Raw genomic sequence first — 20,853 nt, 5'->3', positions numbered from 1 at the left:
GCACTGTTCTAAGCGCTGGGGGGATACAAGGTGATCAGGTTGTCCCAAGTGGGGCTCACAGTCGTAATCCCCATTTTACAGATGAGGTAACTGAGGCTCAGAGAAGTTAAGTGACTTCCCAAATGGGGCTCACAGCTGTAATCCCCATTTTACAGATGAGGTAACTGAGGCTCAGAGAAGTTAAGTGACTTCCCAAATGGGGCTCACAGCTGTAATCCCCATTTTACAGATGAGGTAACTGAGGCTCAGAGAAGTTAAGTGACTTGCCCAAGTGGGGCTCACAGTTGTAATCCCCATTTTACAGATGAGATAACTGAGGCTCAGAGAAGTTAAGTGACTTGCCCAAGTGGGGCTCACAGTTGTAATCCCCATTTTACAGATGAGTTAACTGAGGCTCAGAAAAGTTAAGTGACTTGCCCAAGGTCACACAGCAGACATGTGGCGGAGCCATTATACTGCCAGAATAACCGAGTATAAGAAAAAGTGTGGCCGAGGACACAGAGCACAGGCCTGGGAATCAGAAGGCCCTGAGTTCGAAACCCAGTTCTTGCCTGTCTGCTGTGTGACACTGGGCAAGTCACTTCAGTTCTCTGTGCCTCAGTTACCTTACCTGTAAAATGGGTATTAAGACTGTGCGCCCCACGTGGGACATGGGCTGAGTCCAACCTGATAACTTGGCAACTCCCCTCAGTGCTTAGAACAGTGCCAGGTACATAGTAAATACTTAACTGTGAGCCCCCACTGGGACAACCTGATCACCTTGTATTCCCCCAGCGCTTAGTACAGTGCTTTGCACATAGTAAGCGCTTAACAAATGCCATTATTATTATTATTATTATTAACAAATACCATAAAAAATACCACAAGAAATAAGAACCAATCAGAAGGCAGGTAAAAAAGGACAAGATATGCTACAAATCCCCATCCACCCTTCCTTCCCAACTCCAAAACCTTATGTTTAAGGGGAACAGGAGCCCATCTGGCCACTTTTCTACCGATCATAATCGCCTCTGCGGGAAACGTACAGTTGAAAGCATCTGATCGTAGCTAATAAAGCGTGCATTTTTTTAAAAAAAAAAAGATAAAAAAAGAGGTTAACCTGGCAGCTGCTTACTCGAAACGTAATGATCCTACCTGGAAAAATGGAAGGTCTTTTCTTCGGGCGCCTTAGGTGAACGGGTTCCAAGTTCTTAATGCTTCTTTGAAGTCTCCCTCGAATGTCATTTCCCTGGAGCAGCTCCGGAGGCAGGCTGCTCCGTCTCGATGATTTATAATCACTCTCAGGGGAGCTCAGTTCGTCCTTCGTCCTGGAATACAAATTGCTGTCGTCAAGGGCCATTGCGGGTGGCACATTTGTAGACTCTCAACAGGAAAGATTGGGCCAGTCCAATGTGGCAGAAGCCACAGTAGCGCTCTGATGGCCTCATACTTTACCCTGCACTTGTTTGGGAAGTTGAGCGAGTTAAGAGGCGTGGGCTTAACAGGTGTAGAATTACTAAATAACCCCTCCTTGCAACAGTTAATAGCAGCGAGGAGGAGATACTCAAAAAATCATTAGGTTACCAGAAATTTCCTGGCAGTGGGGGCATCTTAGCAAGCCTAAATAGATGTATGAAGTGACAATGGCTGTTTGTGGTAGAGGCGGCGTGTTTGAAATATCTCAGCCTCACGGTGCTCTATTCCACTAGAGGTAAATCTGGTGAGATTTCAAAACAAATGCTTTTTCTTTTTTCCTTTTCACCTCCCAAGGAACTTTGGTCCATTTCTGGATGACTCCTTAGCACTTCCTATTTGGTTTGGTGTCGTAAGAAGTTTATGCGTGAATACTTACACGTATATGTGAATAAATAAAGGCTTAAGACCACACTCACTCCCTAACTTCGAACCCCTACTAAATGTCCCTCCGAAACCGACATCAAAGTCCAGAGGAATAAGATCGGTGAAAACCAGGATGAGTTCCTAATTATCAGCAAGCAATCTTCTTGTCTAAATATGTCAAGCAGCAGGGACAATGCCCAACATTACTCTCCTTCCTACTTCCTGATTTTCCAACCTGAACTGGATTCAGGTGAAACAATCAGATTAGGAGTCTCACAAGCAAGTTTTTAACCCTGGAAAGCACTGCTTGCTTTCAACTGTCAACTTACACTGACTGAAGAGGTTAAGATTCTCTGAGGAGGAGAACTTTTATATTTTAAAGTTGCCCCCGGAACAACTTTTCTTCCTCTTTCCCGTGGTATTTTCCCTTCTTGCTGTCTCTGCCCTCCACCTCTTCCTTTTCTCTATTCACATGCTGTCCTACTGGGATCCTTTTGCCAGCACCACATTGACTTACTATTCCATTTCTATCCCTTCCTCCCCCCGTTCCCGGGGCTTATTAGCTCCCAGATTTTGCCTAGTGGAGCGTCAGCACTCCAGATGCTCAGCAGGCCTCTCTCTTTCTTACCCCTTGTCATCAATTAGAGGCCAAAGCCAGAACAGCTGTGCAAAGACATGTCCCCCTCCCTCAGACTGAGCCCCCTCCTTCCTCTTCCCCTCCTCTCCATCCTCCCCTTACCTCCTTCCCCTCCCCACAGCACCTGTATAAATGTTTGTACGTATTTATTACTCATTTATTTATTTTATTTGTACATATCTATTCTATTTATTTTATTTTGTTAATATGTTTTGTTTTGTTCTCTGTCTCCCCCTTCTAGACTGTGAGCCTACTGTTGGGTAGGGACCGTCTCTCTGTGTCGCCAACTTGTACTTCCCAAGCGCTTAGTACCGTGCTCTGCACACAGTAAGCGCTCAATAAATACGATTGAATGAAAGAGTGAATGAAAGTGTCTTATGACTAAAGGGAAAAGAGGGCAGTTTCTTATAAACACACATACATGCCCCCAGTATGTGCTTTGCACATAGTAAGCGCTTAACAAATACCATTATTTTTATTATTATGCCCCCCTGCTAAGATAAGTATTTCATTTCTCCCACCTGCTTGCCTGCTTTTTCCCCCAGCATAGCATTACCCAAAAGCACAAATACAGGGGCACTTATCGGACCATAACAGAAAATGGAGTTGCAAAGATGTTTTCAGTTACAACTTATTATCTGGCAAGTCAAAGGGGTCATTGCAAAGTATTGTATTGTGTTTTTCTCCTATTTGTGCTTCCTGGATATAAGTGGGTTTTACATGCAGGTGATCTTCTCAAGGTTTTGGGGGGTTTTAAGTCAAAGGGGTCATTGCAAAGTATTGCATTGTGTTTTTCTGCTATTTGTGCTTCCTGGATATAAGTGGGTTTTACATGCAGGTGATCTTCTCAAGGTTTTGGGGGTTTTTTAATGATATTTGTTAAGCGCTTACTAAAGGCCAGGCACTGTACTAAGACCTGGGGTAGATACAAACCGATCAGATTGGACACAGTCCCTGTCTCTCATGGGGCATACAGTCCTAATCCCCATTTTACAGAGGAGGGAACTGAGGCACAGAGAAGTGAAGTGACTTGCCCAAGGTCACACAGCAGACAGAGAAGCAGAGTGGCTCAGTGGAAAAGAGCACGGGCTTTGGAGTCGGAGGTCATGGGTTCAAACCCTGGCTCCGCCAATTGTCAGCTGTGTGACTTTGGGCCAGTCACTTAACTTCTCTGTGCCTCAGTTACCTCATCTGTAAAATGGGGATTAAGACTGTGAGCCCCACGTGGGACAAGCTGATCACCTTGTAACCTCCTCAGCGCTTAGAACAGTGCTTTGCACATAGTAAGCGCTTAATAAATGCCATCATTATTATAAGTGCCGGAGCCAGGATTAGAACCCAAGTCCTTCTGACTCCCACTACAATGCCCTATCCACTAGGTTTGGAGAAGCAGCGTGGCTCAGTGGAAAGAGCACGGGCTTTGGAGTCAGAGGTCATGGGTTCAAATTCCGGCTCCGGCAATTGTCAGGTGTATGACTTTGGGCAAGTCACTTAACTTCTCTGTGCCTCAGTTCCCTCATCTGTAAGATGGGGATGAAGACTGTGAGCCCCCCATGAGACAACCTGACCACCTTGTAACCTCCCCAGTGCTTAGAGCAGTGCTTTGCACATAGTAAGCGCTTAATAAATGCCATCATTATTATTAGGTCACACTGCTGCCTAAATTGCATTTCGTTCTCCAGGTAAGAACAATTGAAACCAAAATGTAGTGCTCTCATATCATTACCACAAGTTTAGCCAACTGTATTCTCAAAGTATTGCACTCTCTTAGCATAATGTAACCGTTTAGTCCTGGTCAAATTTATCCAGATAGGCTTTTGGGGTGAAATAATAATTCGAAGTAACCCCAGTTTTGACATTTACCTAGTTCCTTTGTGGGTAGCCAGGGACATCCCTCTGTTCCTCCCAAAGAAACAGGAAGATGGTCCACAGTCTTGGTTCACGTGACTTGTGTGTACCATGAGGGAGTGTGGCTGAAAAAGCCACACTCCTCTAATGACAATAATAATAATAATGGTACTTGTTAAGGGCCGACGATGTGCCAAGCACTGTTCTAAGCGCTGGGGTAGATGCAGGGTAATGAGGTTGTCCCATGTGGGGCTCACACTTTTAATCCCCTTTTTACAGATGAGGTAACTGGGGCACAGAGAAGTTAAGTGGCTTGCCCAAGGTCACACAGCAAACAAGTGGAGGAGCCAGGATTAGAACCCATGTCCTCTGACTCCCAAGCCCGGGCTCTTTCCACTAAGCCATGCTGCTTCTCTTGGCAGTAAGCTTGTTGTGGACAGGGACTGTGTCTATTTCTAATAATAATAATAATAATAATGGCATTTATTAAGTGCTTACTATGTGCAAAGCACTGTTCTAAGCACTGGGGAGGTTACAAGGTGATCAGGTTGTCCCAAGTGGGGCTCACAGTTTTCACCCCTATTTTACAGATGAGGTAACTGAGGCCCAGAGAAGATACGTGACTTGCCCAAAGTCACACAGTCGACAAATGAAGGAGCCGGGATTTGAACCCATGACCTCTGACTCCAAAGCCCGGGCTCTTTCCACTGAGCCACGCTGCTTCTCATTTATTATGTTCTACTCTCCCAAGTGCTTAGTACAGTGCTTTGCACACTGTAAGTGCTCCAATAAATACGAATGAATGAACGAAAGCACTGGACTGAGAGTCGGCAAGCTTGAGTGGGAGTCTCTTCTCTGACTGGCTGCGTGACCTTTGACAAGTCACTTAACCTGTTTGACCTCAGTTTTCCTCAACTGTGAAACAGGGATAATAATTCCCATCCCATCCCAACTCATAAGAACACTGTGAGGCTCAACTAGGTAGTGCATGTGAAGCACAATGAACCCCTTTGAAGAAAGGTATTATTATACTGCACACCGTATACCCATATGTGCCTAGTGAACACATATAATTTTGCCTTTGTTTAGAAGAAGGAGAAGAGAAGAACATAGTCAAAAACACATATGTCTAGTCAGCCTACAGCACTTATTGAGTGCCCTGCATGCAGAATGCTGTGGTTTCTGTGGGGAGATAAAAGGGAATAAAATAGTCCCCGCCTTGGATGATTTGAAGGTTGACTGGGGAGCCAGTACATTCACTAAGCAAAATGCAAAAGGGCAGAAATACAGGGGAAATATATTCACATCAATAACCGAATCAGTATCAAGAGGTTTTTTAAGTTCAGTAGTTTCTGTGTGCAGAGCATTACATTAAGGACTTGAAAAACAAATCAAATAAGTCAGAGGCGTGATTCCCACCCTCAAGGAGCTGAACAACCTGCTGTGGAAGGTAGTAGATATAAATAGATGAATGTACCATGGTCAGTGGGGAAAATGGATCTCAATATAAGACATGACTGAATAAATAAGGAGAGAAATATATAAATATAATTCTCAGGCCTCTGTCCTTTGCTCTCATCATTTCCCTGCTTATAACTCCCTTTTCCTTCATATCTTCCACACCACAGCTCTCTCCCCATCTTCAAAGCGCTTCTAAAAGTCTCAAAAACGCTTTCTTGAATAAATCCCCACTGTTCCAAGCTACGTCAACCCAACAGCTAACTTTAGCAGCTATGTATTTTCCCACGGCGTTTAAGAATTTCAAGCCCTCCAAGCAATTATGTATCTATTCCCGGCCTCAGCAACATAAACATATATTGATATTTAGACCGAGGGCATAATCTGTGTGTATTAGTGACTCTACTGGATTGTCAAATCCTTGAGGGCAGGCACTGTGTCTATTGCTTCTGATGTGTCAATCATTGGTATTTATTGAGCGCTTACCGTGTGCAGAGCACTGTACTAAGAACTTGGGAAAGTGCATTTTGACAGATTGGTAGAATGATCACGAACCAAAAGGATCTTACAGTCAACAGGAGGACACAGGCATTAAAATAGATTTGGGATGGGGAAATAGAATATTCAAATAATTATGCAAGTGTTGTGGGGCTGAAGTGAGTATCAAAATGGTTAAGGGGTACACAGCCAAATACAGAGTTGTCGTAGAAGGGAGGGTGGATATGGGAAATAAAAGGCTGAGTCTGGGAAGGCCTCTTGGAGGAGATGGGATTTTAGTAGGGGAGAGTGGTGGACAGATGGAGGGAGAAGATGGACAAGCAGGATGGATGAGACTGAGGGACAATATGTGGGTTGGGTTGTAGTTGTAGCAGATAAGTGAGGCTAGATAGGAGGGAGAGATTTAAGCCAAAGGAAAGGAGTTTCTGTTTGATACAGAAGTGGAGGAACAACAACTGGACGTCTGAAAAGTGGGGTGATATGCACAGAATATTCTTTCAGAGAAATGAAGCTAGGAGGCTGATGCAATAGGCAAGGTGCCAAATGGGTGCTTGGATCAGCATGGCAGCAGTTTGGACTGGGGGTGCTGTGTACACAGTAAGTGTTCAGCAAATACCATTAACTAATTGCCAAATCTATCCTGCACTTAAAGCCTTCTGCTATCATCCCTCATAATCACTGCTCTTTATCTTTCACCTCTGCCCTGCCACCCACCTCCAAAAATAGCTTACATGGTGATTCTGCCAACTCAAATCTGGGGAAGAAAAAACTGAAACCTGATAAAAGGATAGGCTCTCCATTTGGGGGAAAGTAGTTCGCGTGATAACCCAGTTAGGGTCTCTCTGTGAATTTAGCCATCTTTAAAGAAAGGTTATAATATCATCATCATCAATCGTATTTATTGAGCGCTTACTATGTGCAGAGCACTGTGCGAAGAGCTTGGGAAGTACAAATTGGCAACATAAACAGACAGTCCCTACCCAACAGTGGGCTCACAGTCTAAAAGGGGGAGACAGAGAACAAAACCAGACATACTAACAAAATAAAATTAATAGAATAGATATGTACAAGTAAAATAAATAAATAAATAAATAGGGTAATAAATATGTACAAACATAGATACATATATACAGGTGCTGTGGGGAAGGGAAGGAGGTAAGATGGGGGGGATGGAGAGGGGGAGAGGAAGGAAGGGGCTCAGTCTGGGAAGGCCTCCTGGAGGAGGTGAGCTCTCAGCAGGGCCTTGAAGGGAGGAAATAATATTATTATTAATAATAAGAGTTGTACTTGTTAAGTGCTTAGTATGTGCCAAGCACTGTTCTAAGTGCAAGATAATGAGGTTGGACACACTCCTTGTCCCATATGGGGCTCACAGATAAAGTAGGAGGGAGTAGGATTCAATCCTCATTTGTAAAATGAGGAAACAGACATAGAGCAGTCAAGTGGCATACCCAAGGTCACACAGCAGCACTTTAATCAGGTTGTCCCATGTGGGGCTCACAGTCTTAATCCCCATTTTCCAGATGAGGTAACTGAGGCACAGAGAAGTTAAGTGACTTGCCCAAAATCACACAGCAGCCGGGATTAGAACCCATGACCTCTGGCTCCCAAGCCCGCAGTCTTTCCACTGAGCCACACTGCACCCTCATCGACTCTCGTCTCGTCCCTCCAATGGTCCCAAACATTTGCCCTACCAATTCCTTTTTACGTCAGATCAAGAGCTCTGCTTCTCTGACTGTTGCGGATTGATGCCCCATGTCAGTATTTAATATAGTATTTAACACATCGTTTTATTCTGTCTTTTTAAGCAGGGCAAGATCTTCCTTAAAGTTGGATGAAAAGAGCATAAAAGAATGTCCTTTGCTCAAGCAGAGGGAAAGTAACAAATACTTCTGAGTCTCCGTTTCCTATGCCTCCTCCCTCAAACACAATCTCCCACGCTTTTAAAGTGGATTGATGCATCTCGGGTTTTTTTTCTCTTTCTGATAAGTGTACATAAAATGACTTGTATTTTACAGAGCTCAGTATAATGAGGCTTCATTTTTGTCTTTTGGCTGGGCAGCAAAAAACAAGCTGAGCAGTATAGTGTGCATGTTTCAGAGAAATAGCTCAGGTTGATTGTGCTGTGCGTGGGGAATACCGGTGTAGAACCTTGGTTTTTGATTTACTTGGAATTAGAAAATATTGGAATTGTTTAGCATAAAGACACATTGTCTTCTGAGCCAAACCACTGCTACGGAACTCATTTTCCCACAGGGTATACAGAAGAGGCCAAAGAGGAAGGAAAATATGTTTAATATTTTGCAATATCAATCAGTAGTATGTGTTGAGCCCTGACTGGGTGTAGAACATTATGCTACGCATTTAGGAGGGTACGATAATGCTAAGTAGACAAAATACCTGCCTGAGGAGTTTACGATCCCTGATAACCTTTTACAGGCTAAATGATGGGGAGGTATGATTAGCAATCATTTGTTGAATGCTTACTATATGCAGAGCACTGTACTAAGCGTTTGGAAGAGTGTAAGATAACACAGTTGGCAGAGACATTCCCTGCCCACAGTGAGTTTACAGTTAGAGGAGGATTATAGACTGTGAGCCCACTGCTGGGTAGGGACTGTCTCTATATGTTACCAACTTGTACTTCCCAAGCGCTTAGTACAGTGCTCTGCACACAGTAAGCGCTCAATAAATACGATTGATGATGGGCAGACTGACACTCTCTAGGCTGGCTGCCCTTTCATACTTCCATCTTCCGTTCCTGGCCAATACCTTTCAATCAATCAGTGGCATTTACTGAGGGCACTGTACTAAGTGTTTGGGAGAGAACAATATAACAGAGTTGACAGACACCTTCCCTGTCCTCAACGAGCTTACAGTTTAGAGGGGGAGACGGCCAATACTATAAATAAATAAATTATGGGTATTCATTCATTCAATCATATTTATTGAGTGCTTACTGTGTGCACAGCACTGTACTAAGTGCTTGAGAAGTACAAGTTGGATATGTAAGTAAGTGCTGAGGGAGGAGTGAATAAAAGGAGCAAATCCAAGTGCAAGGGTGTCGCAGAAGGGAGTGGGCGAAGAGGAACTAAGGGCTGGGGGGGAAGGCCCCTTGAAGGAGATGTGCTTTAACTTAAAGTGGATTGATGCATCTCGTTTTTTTTTTTTCTCTTTCTAAGTGTACATAAAATGACTTGTATTTTACAGAGCTCAGTATAACGAGGCTTCATTTTTGTCTTTTGGCTGGGCAGCAAAAAACAAGCTGAGCAGTATAGTGTGCATGTTGCAGAGAGATAGCTCAGGTTTAACCTTACACTGGCTTAAATCAGCAGAGAGGCAAATGCACCCAAGAACAGCTGTCATTCGGAGAAGGGAAACTGATGGCCGAGGGGCACCGATTGGACGAGAAAGGGTATGGCAAATAATAATATAATAATAATAATGATGGCATTTATTAAGCGCTTACTATGTGCAAAGCACTGTTCTAAGCGCTGGGGACTTTACAAGGTGATCAGGTTGTCCCACGTGGGGCTCACAGTCTTAATCCTCATTTTACAGATGAGGTAACTGAGGCTCAGAGAAGTTAAGTGACTTGTCCAAGGTCACACAGCAGACATGTGCTGGAGCCCGGATTCGACCCCATGACCTCTGACTCCCAAGCCCGTGCTCTTTCCACTGAGCCATGCCGTATTCTGAAACTTAAGCACCGGAGGAGAGGGTCAACACTAGTTTCAGAAGCAGTTCCACGTTTAATATAGAACCAGGACTCACTGAAACTGCCAAAACCACTAGGTTCACAGGTGGAGAGGGGTGTGGGGCTTGAGAAAGGCGTCAAGGATATTTTTAGAAATACTGAACTTTTTACTCTGGTGTGAAATCTTGGGGTGGGGGAAACAGAGAAAAGAAGGAATGTATGCTTGAGTGTGTGTGTGTGTGTTTCAGTAAAGCATGCAGGGTTGTAATTAGCTGTTTTACCCAAGAAAACTGTTATTTCCTTGCAATTTATCTCCCTGCCTCCCCCATTCTGGGTCTGGAGATTGGCAGAGCTTGCAATGGGGCTCATATGGCTTCAGGGCTGCTCCGGTGCCATGGCGACGCTCAAAACATCATCCATCCATAGGTTGTCTCTGCCATCATTTCCTTTTTCCTGAAAAAGTAGGAGTCTTGGGGGTAACTATAAGAATGCTCAAATTTAGGTGGAAAGGAGGGAATAATTGCATGAGGACATGTCCTTTTAACTCGTTGTCACTATCTCCTAATTATTTCCAGTATACCAGCCAGACTCCTGTTCTTTTGTATCCTCAACACTTAAGGACAGACTAACTAAACACTTGAGTCTAGCCAGCCATACCATTTCTCAGGTCTCTTTGTTCCTTTATCAGGTCTAAATATAAAATTGCCTTTCCTCCTTGGTATACGGCAAGAAAAAATGAACTCTCTTGTTGCACTTTTCACATTCTTCCTGCTTTTGTGAAAGCTGCCTGTTTAGGCTTAGACCACCACTTTCCGTCAAGTGTTTGGTGATAACATTGTCATGGGGCGGCCCAAACGAAAACAGATTGCATTCAATTTGAATACCAGATTTTTTTTCTAGTGGTTTACCCATGGTGGGGGGGCCACTTATTTCTCCTTGGAAACGCTATTCCATGTCTACAATCTCGAACACTGTAAGGGCTGGATGAACAGGCACGACAAAGCAGCACACGACCGTCAGAACTCCACGACGGATTTTGAGAAATGTCGCGCACTACTTCACGATGACGGGAATCCCGCCCTCATGAGCTACAATCCTACGCCAGTATCGGAAGGAAATGGCTGAGTTTTGACAGCAAGGTCGAAAGATGCTATCACAGCCAGATGCAGGCTGTAAAATATTCCTCTTTGTCAAAAAAAAAACAACCCAAAAAACCAATGCTTCTGCACACCGACCTCAGTTTTCCTCTAATGGAGGCTTGCACTCCAAATCGTCCACCTACACAATAATAGGAATTTCTTTCATCAAAAAAAAAATCAATCGATCAGTGGAATTTGTTGAGCGCTTACCATATGCAGGTTGGACTATAGCCAACCCTGTAGCTACCCAGCGCTTAATACAGTGCCTGGCACATAGTAGGCGCTTAATACGACACACAAAAAAGTAGGGTTTCCAAGGATTGGGATAGCCACATCCAGTATTTTCCTCCCTACTGCTTTCCTCTTCCTCCCTCCCCACTCCATCAGGCAGAAAACCTGCGAAAAACGTGTCTTTATTTAGCAAAACACTAGGCCTGTTGGAGTACTACCAGATGTACTAGAAGGAACCCACCCTACCAGAACTCAAATAAAATACCCAAAATAGCCAGGAGCACACACAAGAAAGCATTGGCTGCTATTAAAGCTGCTGAAATCATAGCCACTGGCAGCTCTTTATAAGAAAATTGAAGGATTTATAGCAGGACGCATCAGCCCCAAATTTTTGGAAGAACCAACTAACTCAGGAGTACCCGGTCAATGAAGAACTCTCACATCAAGATTCTGATTTTCAGTGGTCAGTGGTATTTATTGAGCGCTTACTATTTGTGGAGCACTGAACTAAGCGCTTGGGAGAGTACAATACAACATATCTAGTGGACACATTCCCTGACCATAATGAGCTTACAGTCTAGACGTCCTATTATGATGACCAAAGTCCTCCTCAGGAGGACAGATCACGTCTCCTACCCCTACAATCCTCTCCCATATGGTTACTACACTGCTCTACACATAGTAGGTGCTCAAAAGATAGGTGCTCAACAGATACTACTGATTAACTAATTGATTCTTCTAATTGTTTTCCATCATGAGTGAATTACTGGATTTTTTTTTCCAGCACTATGACTTGGTTTAGTTAACTTCTTCACCCAGTAACCTTCCAAATACCTCAATTTATTTTTCTGAAATCATCAATCGTATTTATTGAGCGCTTACTGTGTGCAGAGCACTGTACTAAGCGCTTGAATCATAGGCTTACCCTTCCTGACAACTATAAATCCCCGGCCACTTCATCCCAGCCATACCCTCCACATTGAAAACTTTACAATCCACAAATTTTTGGAGATGAGGCAATCCTCAGGTTGCAGATGCCAGGCAGGGAGTTCTGAACAGATGCTACATTAAGAAGGAAAAGAAATTGTGAAGAGGCTACAGAAAAACTGTCTGGCAACTGCAGATTAGACAAATTAAAGCTCATTTTGCGGTTTACATAGTTAATCCTGCTTCCCTGCATTAATTGGATGGCAGAGGCAGATAGAAAACCAACAATGTGGCCAAATGTGATTGGAATGCTAATTAGGAATAGATGAGAAGCCGGCAAATGTGGATTCAATGAGGATTCAGAAAACTCCCTCCGTTTAGGACTGAAAAACTATTTGCTGTGATTTGTTCAAACTCATTTTTCTTAATTTACATGCCTCAGCTCCTCTGCCACCCTTCCCATCCACATCACTTTTCGCCGCTCTTTGGACCCATCATCTTGTCCCCTTCCTTAGTCTTAAGGGCAATGACCTCCGCATAAGCCCCCTGGAATTTTGGCTTCCAATAAAAGGATTTTCTAATTGGGAAGCATATTCTAGTCCCCAAGATTAGGGTCAATCGCCACTGTGTGTACCCCCAGAGGCCCAATAGGCCCAATAGGGTGAGAAGAGAGTGGAAAAGAGCACAGGATTTAGAGTCAGAGGTCATGGGTTCAAATCCCAGCTCTGCCAATTGTCAGTAGTGGGACTTCAGGCAAGTCACTTAACTCCTCTGTGCTTCAGTTACCTCATCTGTAAAATGGGGATTAAGACTGTGAACCCCCCGTGGGACAACCTGATCACCTTGTAACCTCCCCAGTGCTTAGAACAGTGCTTTGCACATAGTAAGCGCTTAATAAATGCCATCATTATTATTATGAATGCTGGTATATGGTCAAAATGGGGTAATCCCCACATGGACCTAGGGTTAGTTGGGGAGCTTTGGGTCCCAAATTGAGGCAGGTCTGGGGGTCCCAGAAAACCATCTTCATTCAGATATGTCAACTTAGGAAGCAACTCTGCATATAGTAGGCACTCAAATACCCCTGATTGATGGACTTCGTGAAAAATGTAATGCATTTTTCACTTGCTGTGAGTCTCTGCTCTAAATAGTGGAAGGACATGAATTTGAAGTGTTATTTAATTATGGCACTCTGATTCAAGACCAAGATTGCTCTGTAACAGCATCTATGGAAGCATTTCTTTGCTGATGCACTACACAAAAACATCTGCAATTACCCAAGAAATTAAGAACAGTTACTGCTCCAAAAAAAGATCAATTATAGACATGTTTAACAGAAATATCTTATTTATTTAATTTCTTAACAGGACTCATAATTCTTTTGAAATCTAATTTTTACAGACACAACGGGTCAGGTTAATCTGAAACTGATGCTGCTACACCAGCTCAACAGAAACCTCTCTTAAAATCTACATTTCTTTGATAGAGAATAATATTTTCACATTGTCAAGGTGGAAGCAGTATGGCCTTATAGAAAGAGTATGGGTCTGGGAGTAGAGGACCTGGGTTCTAATCCCACATCCATCACATACCTGCTGTGTGACTTAGGGCAAGCCACTTAACTTCTCTGTGTCTCAACTGCAAATGGGGATTCAATATCTGTTCTCCTTCCTATTTAGAATTGAACACCATGTAAGCCCTGATTGTCTTGTACCTATCCCAGTGCTTAGTTTGGTGCTTTGAACGTAGTATGTTGCCAACTTGTAATTCCCAAGCGCTTAGTACAGTGCTCTGTACACAGTAAGTGCTCAATAAATATGACTGAATGAATGAATAGTAAGCACTTAAATTCTACAATTATCATATTTATTATTACATTATTTATTATGTTCATCATCATCATCAATCGTATTTATTGAGCGCTTACTGTGTGCAGAGCACTGTACTAAGCGCTTGGGAAGTACAAGTTGGCAACATATTATGTTGCCAACTCCAAGCGCTTAGTACAGTGTTCTGCACACAGTAAGCGCTCAATAAATATGACTGAATGAATGATTATAAAAGAACATTGAAACACAATGGAATCTACTGCTAAGGTACAATTATAATCCTACTGTGCACACATTTGCAACTACAACTCATTTATTCAATTATAATTTCGGCAGACCGCCAATCAATTTGATCCTGTACGACAGTCTCGCTCAAATGCAAAGCCAAGATAATGTGAACTTGAGGCAAAGGGCAGTAGGGTCCTTTAAGAGGGGGTTCCCTCACGCTGGAACTGCTCCAGGCATTTAGAATGAAACAGAGAATGAGCTCGAAAAGTCAAAAAATAATTGTGCCCCAAACCGCAGGATTTTTGCAAGCCTGAAAGGTATCTTTTGCGGCGGGACACAAGGGTGATCTGAAGATGAAATTTGCGGAGTAGAAAGGAGATTGTGCATTTTCATATCACTCTGGCACCCTCTTGTGCTCTGTTTGCAGTGTGTTGCTTTTATTTTCTTGTGAACCATAAATGCATCTGGAGGAGAATGTCTCTCTAAAAAAAAACCCCAACTACTGTGCCCAGTACATAACACTTTAAAGACGCACGTAATCTAACTGCATCTCAATGCTGTGGTCTCCTCCTTACCACCTAACGACGACATCTGGACTCGGAGGCTGAGTGTTTCAGCAAAATTCATTCATTCAGTCGCATTTATTGAGCATTTACTGTGTGCGGAGCACTGTACTAAGCGCCTGGGAGAGTGCGATATAACACTAAACCGACCCATTCCCTGTCCACGATGGGCTTGCAGTGTAAAGGGCAAACTTATTTACTCAGACTTATGAAGGAGTTGCCCTCATGCTTAGTCTACACCTATTTTTCCAGGAAACTGTCCACAGAAATCAATCAGCCAAAGCAAGAATGAGGACGTAAAATGGAATAAGAATCCTTCCATGTCTTTTTATAATTGCTTTAGGAAAAGAATGCTTCACAACAACCAAAAGTACACAAGAATAAAATGCTCTATACTAGACCCCATCCTGTCCAAATTATTCTATATTACAGTACTCAAGGGAGCAACAAGAGATGTGGAAACTGGTGTCAGTATTTGACTGTAATCCTCTAGGGAATTTTTTTTAACTCAAAATAATAATAATAATGGTATTTAATAATAATGATGATGGCATTTGTCAAGAACTTACTATGTGCAAAGCACTGTTCTAAGCATTAGGGAGGATACAAGGTGATCAGGTTGTTCCACATGGGGCTCACAGTCTTAATCCCCATTTTACAGATGAGGTAACTGAGGCACAGAGAAGTTAATGACTAGCCCAAGGTCACACAACTGACAATTGGCAGAGCCGATATTTGAACCCATGACCTCTGACTCCCAAGCCCGTGCTCTTTCCATTAACTTTTTTTGAGAAGCCAAAAAGGCAATTACCTGTTTTTCAATCTTCTTCATGTGGTAACCAGCGGCTTCTTAAATTTTTTACCTTAAACATCAGGAACATTACAATATAGGATTTTAATGGACAGCTCATGTTTAATGGAGAGGGGGTTCTTGAAATCAAACTCTGATAGAAGATGATATATTCATGATTTTCAGAGAAGCATATACAAGTTATGTTTTGTTTTGTTGTCTGTCTCCCCCTTCTAGACTGTGAGCCAGCTGTTGGGTAGGGACTGTCTCTATATGTTGCCAACTTGTACTTCCCAAGTGCTTAGTACAGTGCTCTGCACACAGTAAGCGCTCAATAAATAGAAATGATTGATTGATTGTACTTCCCAAGCGCTTAGTACAGTGCTCTGCACACAGTTAGCGCTCAATAAATACGATTGAATGAATGAATGAATACAAGTATATAAAGAAATTTAAAATACAGGGTGGGTGGGGGGAGAAATCCTTATTCTTAGAGCTCTTTATGGCTAGAGATAGTAAATTACACTACCTTGGAAAAACCTGGACTTTTCCTTTTTTCCATTCTTGACATTGGGATTCCAAATAGCAAGGATTGGAAGTTGCTTCCTCTAGGATTTGGCTGTCAGTACAATTTCTGGCTAAGGCTGCCTTGGCCTTTTCTTTCTCGCGTTCAGCCCCTGACAGTATATGCGACACCATTCATCTGCTTAGCAACCGGGAGGGTGGGGTTCCAAACAGAGGAAAAACTACCCCAGGAACATTCCGGCAGTTGTGAAATGAAAAAGGAGGCATCGAGCTGGTTGAAAGGCATATTGGATGACCATAAAGGAGGTTTTCCTCCTCAGAGTCAGTGATAAAAATGCTTCAAGAACTACTTTTTTAAATGGTATTAGTCAAGCGCTTACCATGTTCCAGGCCCTGTACTAAGCGCTGAAGTAGGTAGTGAGCCCACTGTTGGGTAGGGACTGCCTCTCTATGTTGCCAACTTGTACTTCCCAAGCGCTTAGTACAGTGCTGAGCACACAGTAAGCGCTCAATAAATACGATTGATTGATTGATCATGTTGGACACAGTCCATGTTCCACTTGGAGCTCGCAGTCTTCATCCCCATTTTACAGACCAGGTAATGGAGATTTGCCCAAGGCCCCACAGCAGACAAGTGGCGGATAAGGGAGTAGAATCCAGATCCTTCTAACTCCCATTCCCACACTCTATCCACTAGTCCACACTACTTCTTGGTGGCCTTCTACTTTTAGAGGGAAACCTGTAGGAGGGTTTAGAGTTTCCTTTCAATGTTAGCCCCTTGTTGGGGTGGGACCACCTCTGTATGTTGCCGACTTGTACTTCCCAAGCGCTTAGTACAGTGCTCTGCACACAGTAAGCGCTCAACAAATATGATTGAATGTATGAAATAATCAGATACAGGTTTGAAGTTGCTGGAGAGATGAGATGGTACAAAGGCAGCCCCAATGGCAAAAAATATAGGCTCATATTCTAAAGTTGGTTCCATCTCCCGTTTCCTCCAATACCAAAAGTCCTTTCTTAGTGGTAACTTATTGAACCCCTACTGTATGCAGAGTACTTGCACTTGGAAGCATGCAACAGAATTTGTAGACATGACCTCTGTCCTCAAGGAGTTTACAAACTAGCCAGGGAGCAAGCATTGAAATCAATTACAGATAGGAGGAAGAAAGAAAAAAGATTATGTTTATGAGTTAGTGTTAAGCAATAGGATGTGAAATGCGTACAAAAACCGGAAGGAAGGTTTTGAGTAGTTAATTGCTTAGGTTTGTAGACTGTGAATCCCCAGATGGACAGGGCTCTGTATAGGGCTCTGCACACGGTGAGCGCTTAATAAATACTATTAGAGCTATCTTCACAGTGTTGAATGGCAGCACAGGGGAATATCAAAACGGGAGATGAGAAATTCATCGGGGGAGCAAAAAATGATAGAGATCAAAGACACAGTCCCTCTTCTCAAGGAGTTTGTAATCGAAAAGTAGAGACAGAATAACGAAAAAAGGAGGGAGGGAACGCAATGACGGATGGGTGATTATGTAAGTGCTTTAAGAGAAGCGGATGTAAACTGAAAAATACTCTAAACTGGCACATACTGAAAAGGTTTAACTGCCCTGAAATGTTTATCCAGATTCTAACACTCTTCCATGATGATATGGATGGCCACATCACAATTGGAGGGGCCAGGAGAGATGATTTTCCTGTCATCAATCATAGAACAAGGCTTTATACTAGACCCCATCCTGTCCAAATTATTCTATATTACAGTACTCAAGGAAGCAACAAGAGATGTGGAAACTGGTGTCAGTATTTGACTAAACCTCTAGGGATTTTTTTTATCTCAAAATAATAATAATAATAATGGTATTTAATAATAATGATGGCATTTGTCAAGTGCTTACTATGTGCAAAGCACTGTTCTAAGCGTTAGGGAGGATACAAGGTGATCAGGTTGTTCCACGTGGGGCTCACAGTCTTAATCCCCATTTTACAGATGAGGTAACTGAGGCACAGAGAAGTTAATGACTTGCCCAAGGTCACACAACTGGCAATTGGCAGAGCCGGTATTTGAACCCATGACCTCTGACTCCCAAGCCCGTGCTCTTTCCATTGAGCCACGCTGCTTCGCTTACTATCAATCAATCAATCGTATTTATTGAGCGCTTACTGTGTGCAGAGCACTGTACTAAGCGCTTGGGAAGTACAAGTTGGCAACATATAGAGACAGTCCCCTACCCAACAGTGGGCTCACAAGTCTAGAAGGGGGAGACAGAGAACAAAACTAAACATATTAACAAAATAAAATAAATAGATTGTATCAAGCACTGTTCTAAACGCTGGAGTAGATAAGAGCTAATCAAGTTGGACACAGTCCCTGTCCCACATACGGCTCACAGGCTTAATCTCCATTTTCCAGATGAGATAACTGAGGCCCAGAAAAGTTAAGTAGTGACTTGCCCAAGGTCACACAGCACACAAGCGGAGGACTGAATCACTCGGGCAGGAGCAGCTATTAACTAACGACTGTGCTTGGGAAACAGAAGCAGCGTGGCTTAGTGGAAAGAGCAAGGGGTTGGGAGTCAGAGGTCATGGGTTCGAATCCCAGCTCTGCCGCTTGTCAGCTGTGTGACTTTGGGCAAGTCACTTAACTTCTCTGTGCCTCAGTTACCTAATCTGTAAAACAGGGACTAAGACTGTGAGCCCCACATGGGACAACCTCATTACCTTGTCTACCCCAGAGCTTAGAACAGTGCTAGTCACATAGTAAATGCTTAATAAATACCACAATTATTATTATTATTATGTCACTAAGGTCAGTAGCAGCACCTCAGAAGCCACACTGGCACAGGTTAGTAGGAAAAACAGAATCAACGGGAAGCTGAAGCCTCTTGACTATCAACCTTCGGAGTTCATCGGTGCAGATGGACAGAGCTGATTTTGTCTTTGCCAGCATTTAGGAGGGGTCAGAGGTGACATCCTTTGAATGCTGTTGGACTTTCTAGATCTTCTTGCCAAGGAAATGGAGATCTAAAACAGGGGACTGGCAACTAAGGACAATTTTGTCCAGTATGGAGCCTTGGAAATGAAACATTCATTTGCTCAGAGAAAAACTGAATAGTCTAGGCTTCTTGAAGTAAGAGCTGAAGGGATGGTGCCTTACAAAGGACTCACCAACAGAAAGAGGAGCACCGTGGCACAGTGGATAGAGCACCGGCCTGGGTGTCGGAAGGTCATGGGTTACCTCATCTGTAAAATGGGGATTTAGACTCTGAGCCCCACGTAGGACAGGGCCTGTATCCAACCTGATTTGCTTATAACCACCCCAGCACTTAGTACAGTGCCTGGCACATAGTAAGCACTTACTAAATACCATAAAAAAGATCTGCAACTCCACTAAATCGAAAGGGACAATGATTTTGTTTTCTCTTATTAATACATCTTTTTACGGTGGTTTTTTTTCATAAAATACAAATTTGTCTTAGTATGGCACTATTAACTATTGAGTGAGTTCGTAGCCCTGGCTGTAAGTAAACCATTCTTCTTTTTTTTCCACAGCTGCATGTTCTACTTTTTGGTGTGGCTTTCTTGAACTGCCACACAAAGCCGCTCAAAGTTCTTGAAGATAATGAGCTCTGACACAACGAAAGAGCTATAAGTTGGGTTTATAAATACAGTATAGAATTTCTTCAAGCTGATCTCACCCAAAAGCTACAGGCAGTGCCAGTGGAGTCTTTATCACGGCTTTGTTATTGCTCTCAATATCGCCTTCTTTAACCACCACAGAAAACCACTGTCATCTTCACACGATTAGTCTTGGGGATCATATCACTTGAGGATTAGGGCAAAAAACACAGAACTGTTATTCTAAACAAATACTAAGGCAGTTTACCCACGTCTGAAAAGCACCAGCAGAAAATGTCAATTTCAAAAATTCCCAAACACCACCATCAGCAATTCGATAGGTCATGTACGCATCCCCTTTTCCTTCTACCTATCTGCAATTTACTTTACTGCCTGACTCCCCCAGTAGACCCTAAGCTCCTTGGATGATCACCTTGGAAGCTCCCCGGCGCTTAGAACAGTGCTTTGCACATAGTAAGTGCTTAATAAATGCCATAAAAAAACAGGGCCTCTGCACAAAGTAGGTAATCAATACTGTTGATTAGGAGATTCTCAGAATTTTGTGCCATTTGTTCTTCCTCTTCTTAACACTAAGTCTGCCTTCTGGTATTTAGGCTTATCTCATGGTCTCTATTTCAAATACAAAGGTCCTCTACCTTTCTATAGACTGTTTTAACGTTTACTGCTTTTGCCAGACGAACTGTGTGCCAGCACCAAAATGTCAAATTCCCCCGAAACTTTCTCCCCTCACATCCTCCCTAGATAATCAATCACCTGTTCCCACACCTTTGGCCATGGTCTTTAGCTCCAAGACCTACCTCTCCAGGTCTTGCCTCCTCTCATTTACAGGGTAGTCAACACCTGTGACATATTTAATGAGAGTGAGGCGAACAACTCAGGAGAACCGTGATTTCTGGAGGCCAGAGGCCCAAATCAAAAGTGCTTCTGGGTTCAAGGGGGGTTGTTTGTTGTCAAGGAGCAAAGTGAGTCCCTCAAGGCTGTTTTCAACATCCCAATGTCTTGGGAGATGGGAGGAGTCCTTCTTTTAAT

At 43.1% G+C, this 20,853-nt stretch overlaps 1 protein-coding gene across 2 annotated transcripts in view; it reads right to left on the bottom strand.

Annotated features, from left to right (window-relative positions):
- Positions 1–20,853, bottom strand: part of FRY (FRY microtubule binding protein) — a 305,032-nt gene that overhangs the window by 259,974 nt on the left and 24,205 nt on the right. For both annotated transcript variants that reach the window (XM_038761610.1, XM_038761611.1), the window contains one exon: positions 1,135–1,307. The gene's annotated coding sequence lies outside the window, so the exon portion shown is untranslated. The remainder of the gene's footprint in view (positions 1–1,134; positions 1,308–20,853) is intronic.

Source organism: Tachyglossus aculeatus, chromosome 20 (assembly GCF_015852505.1).
Source record: "Tachyglossus aculeatus isolate mTacAcu1 chromosome 20, mTacAcu1.pri, whole genome shotgun sequence".
NCBI lineage: Eukaryota > Metazoa > Chordata > Mammalia > Monotremata > Tachyglossidae > Tachyglossus > Tachyglossus aculeatus.
Note: the sequence above shows the minus strand (reverse complement) of the source record. Positions and strands in the feature narration are given on the sequence as shown.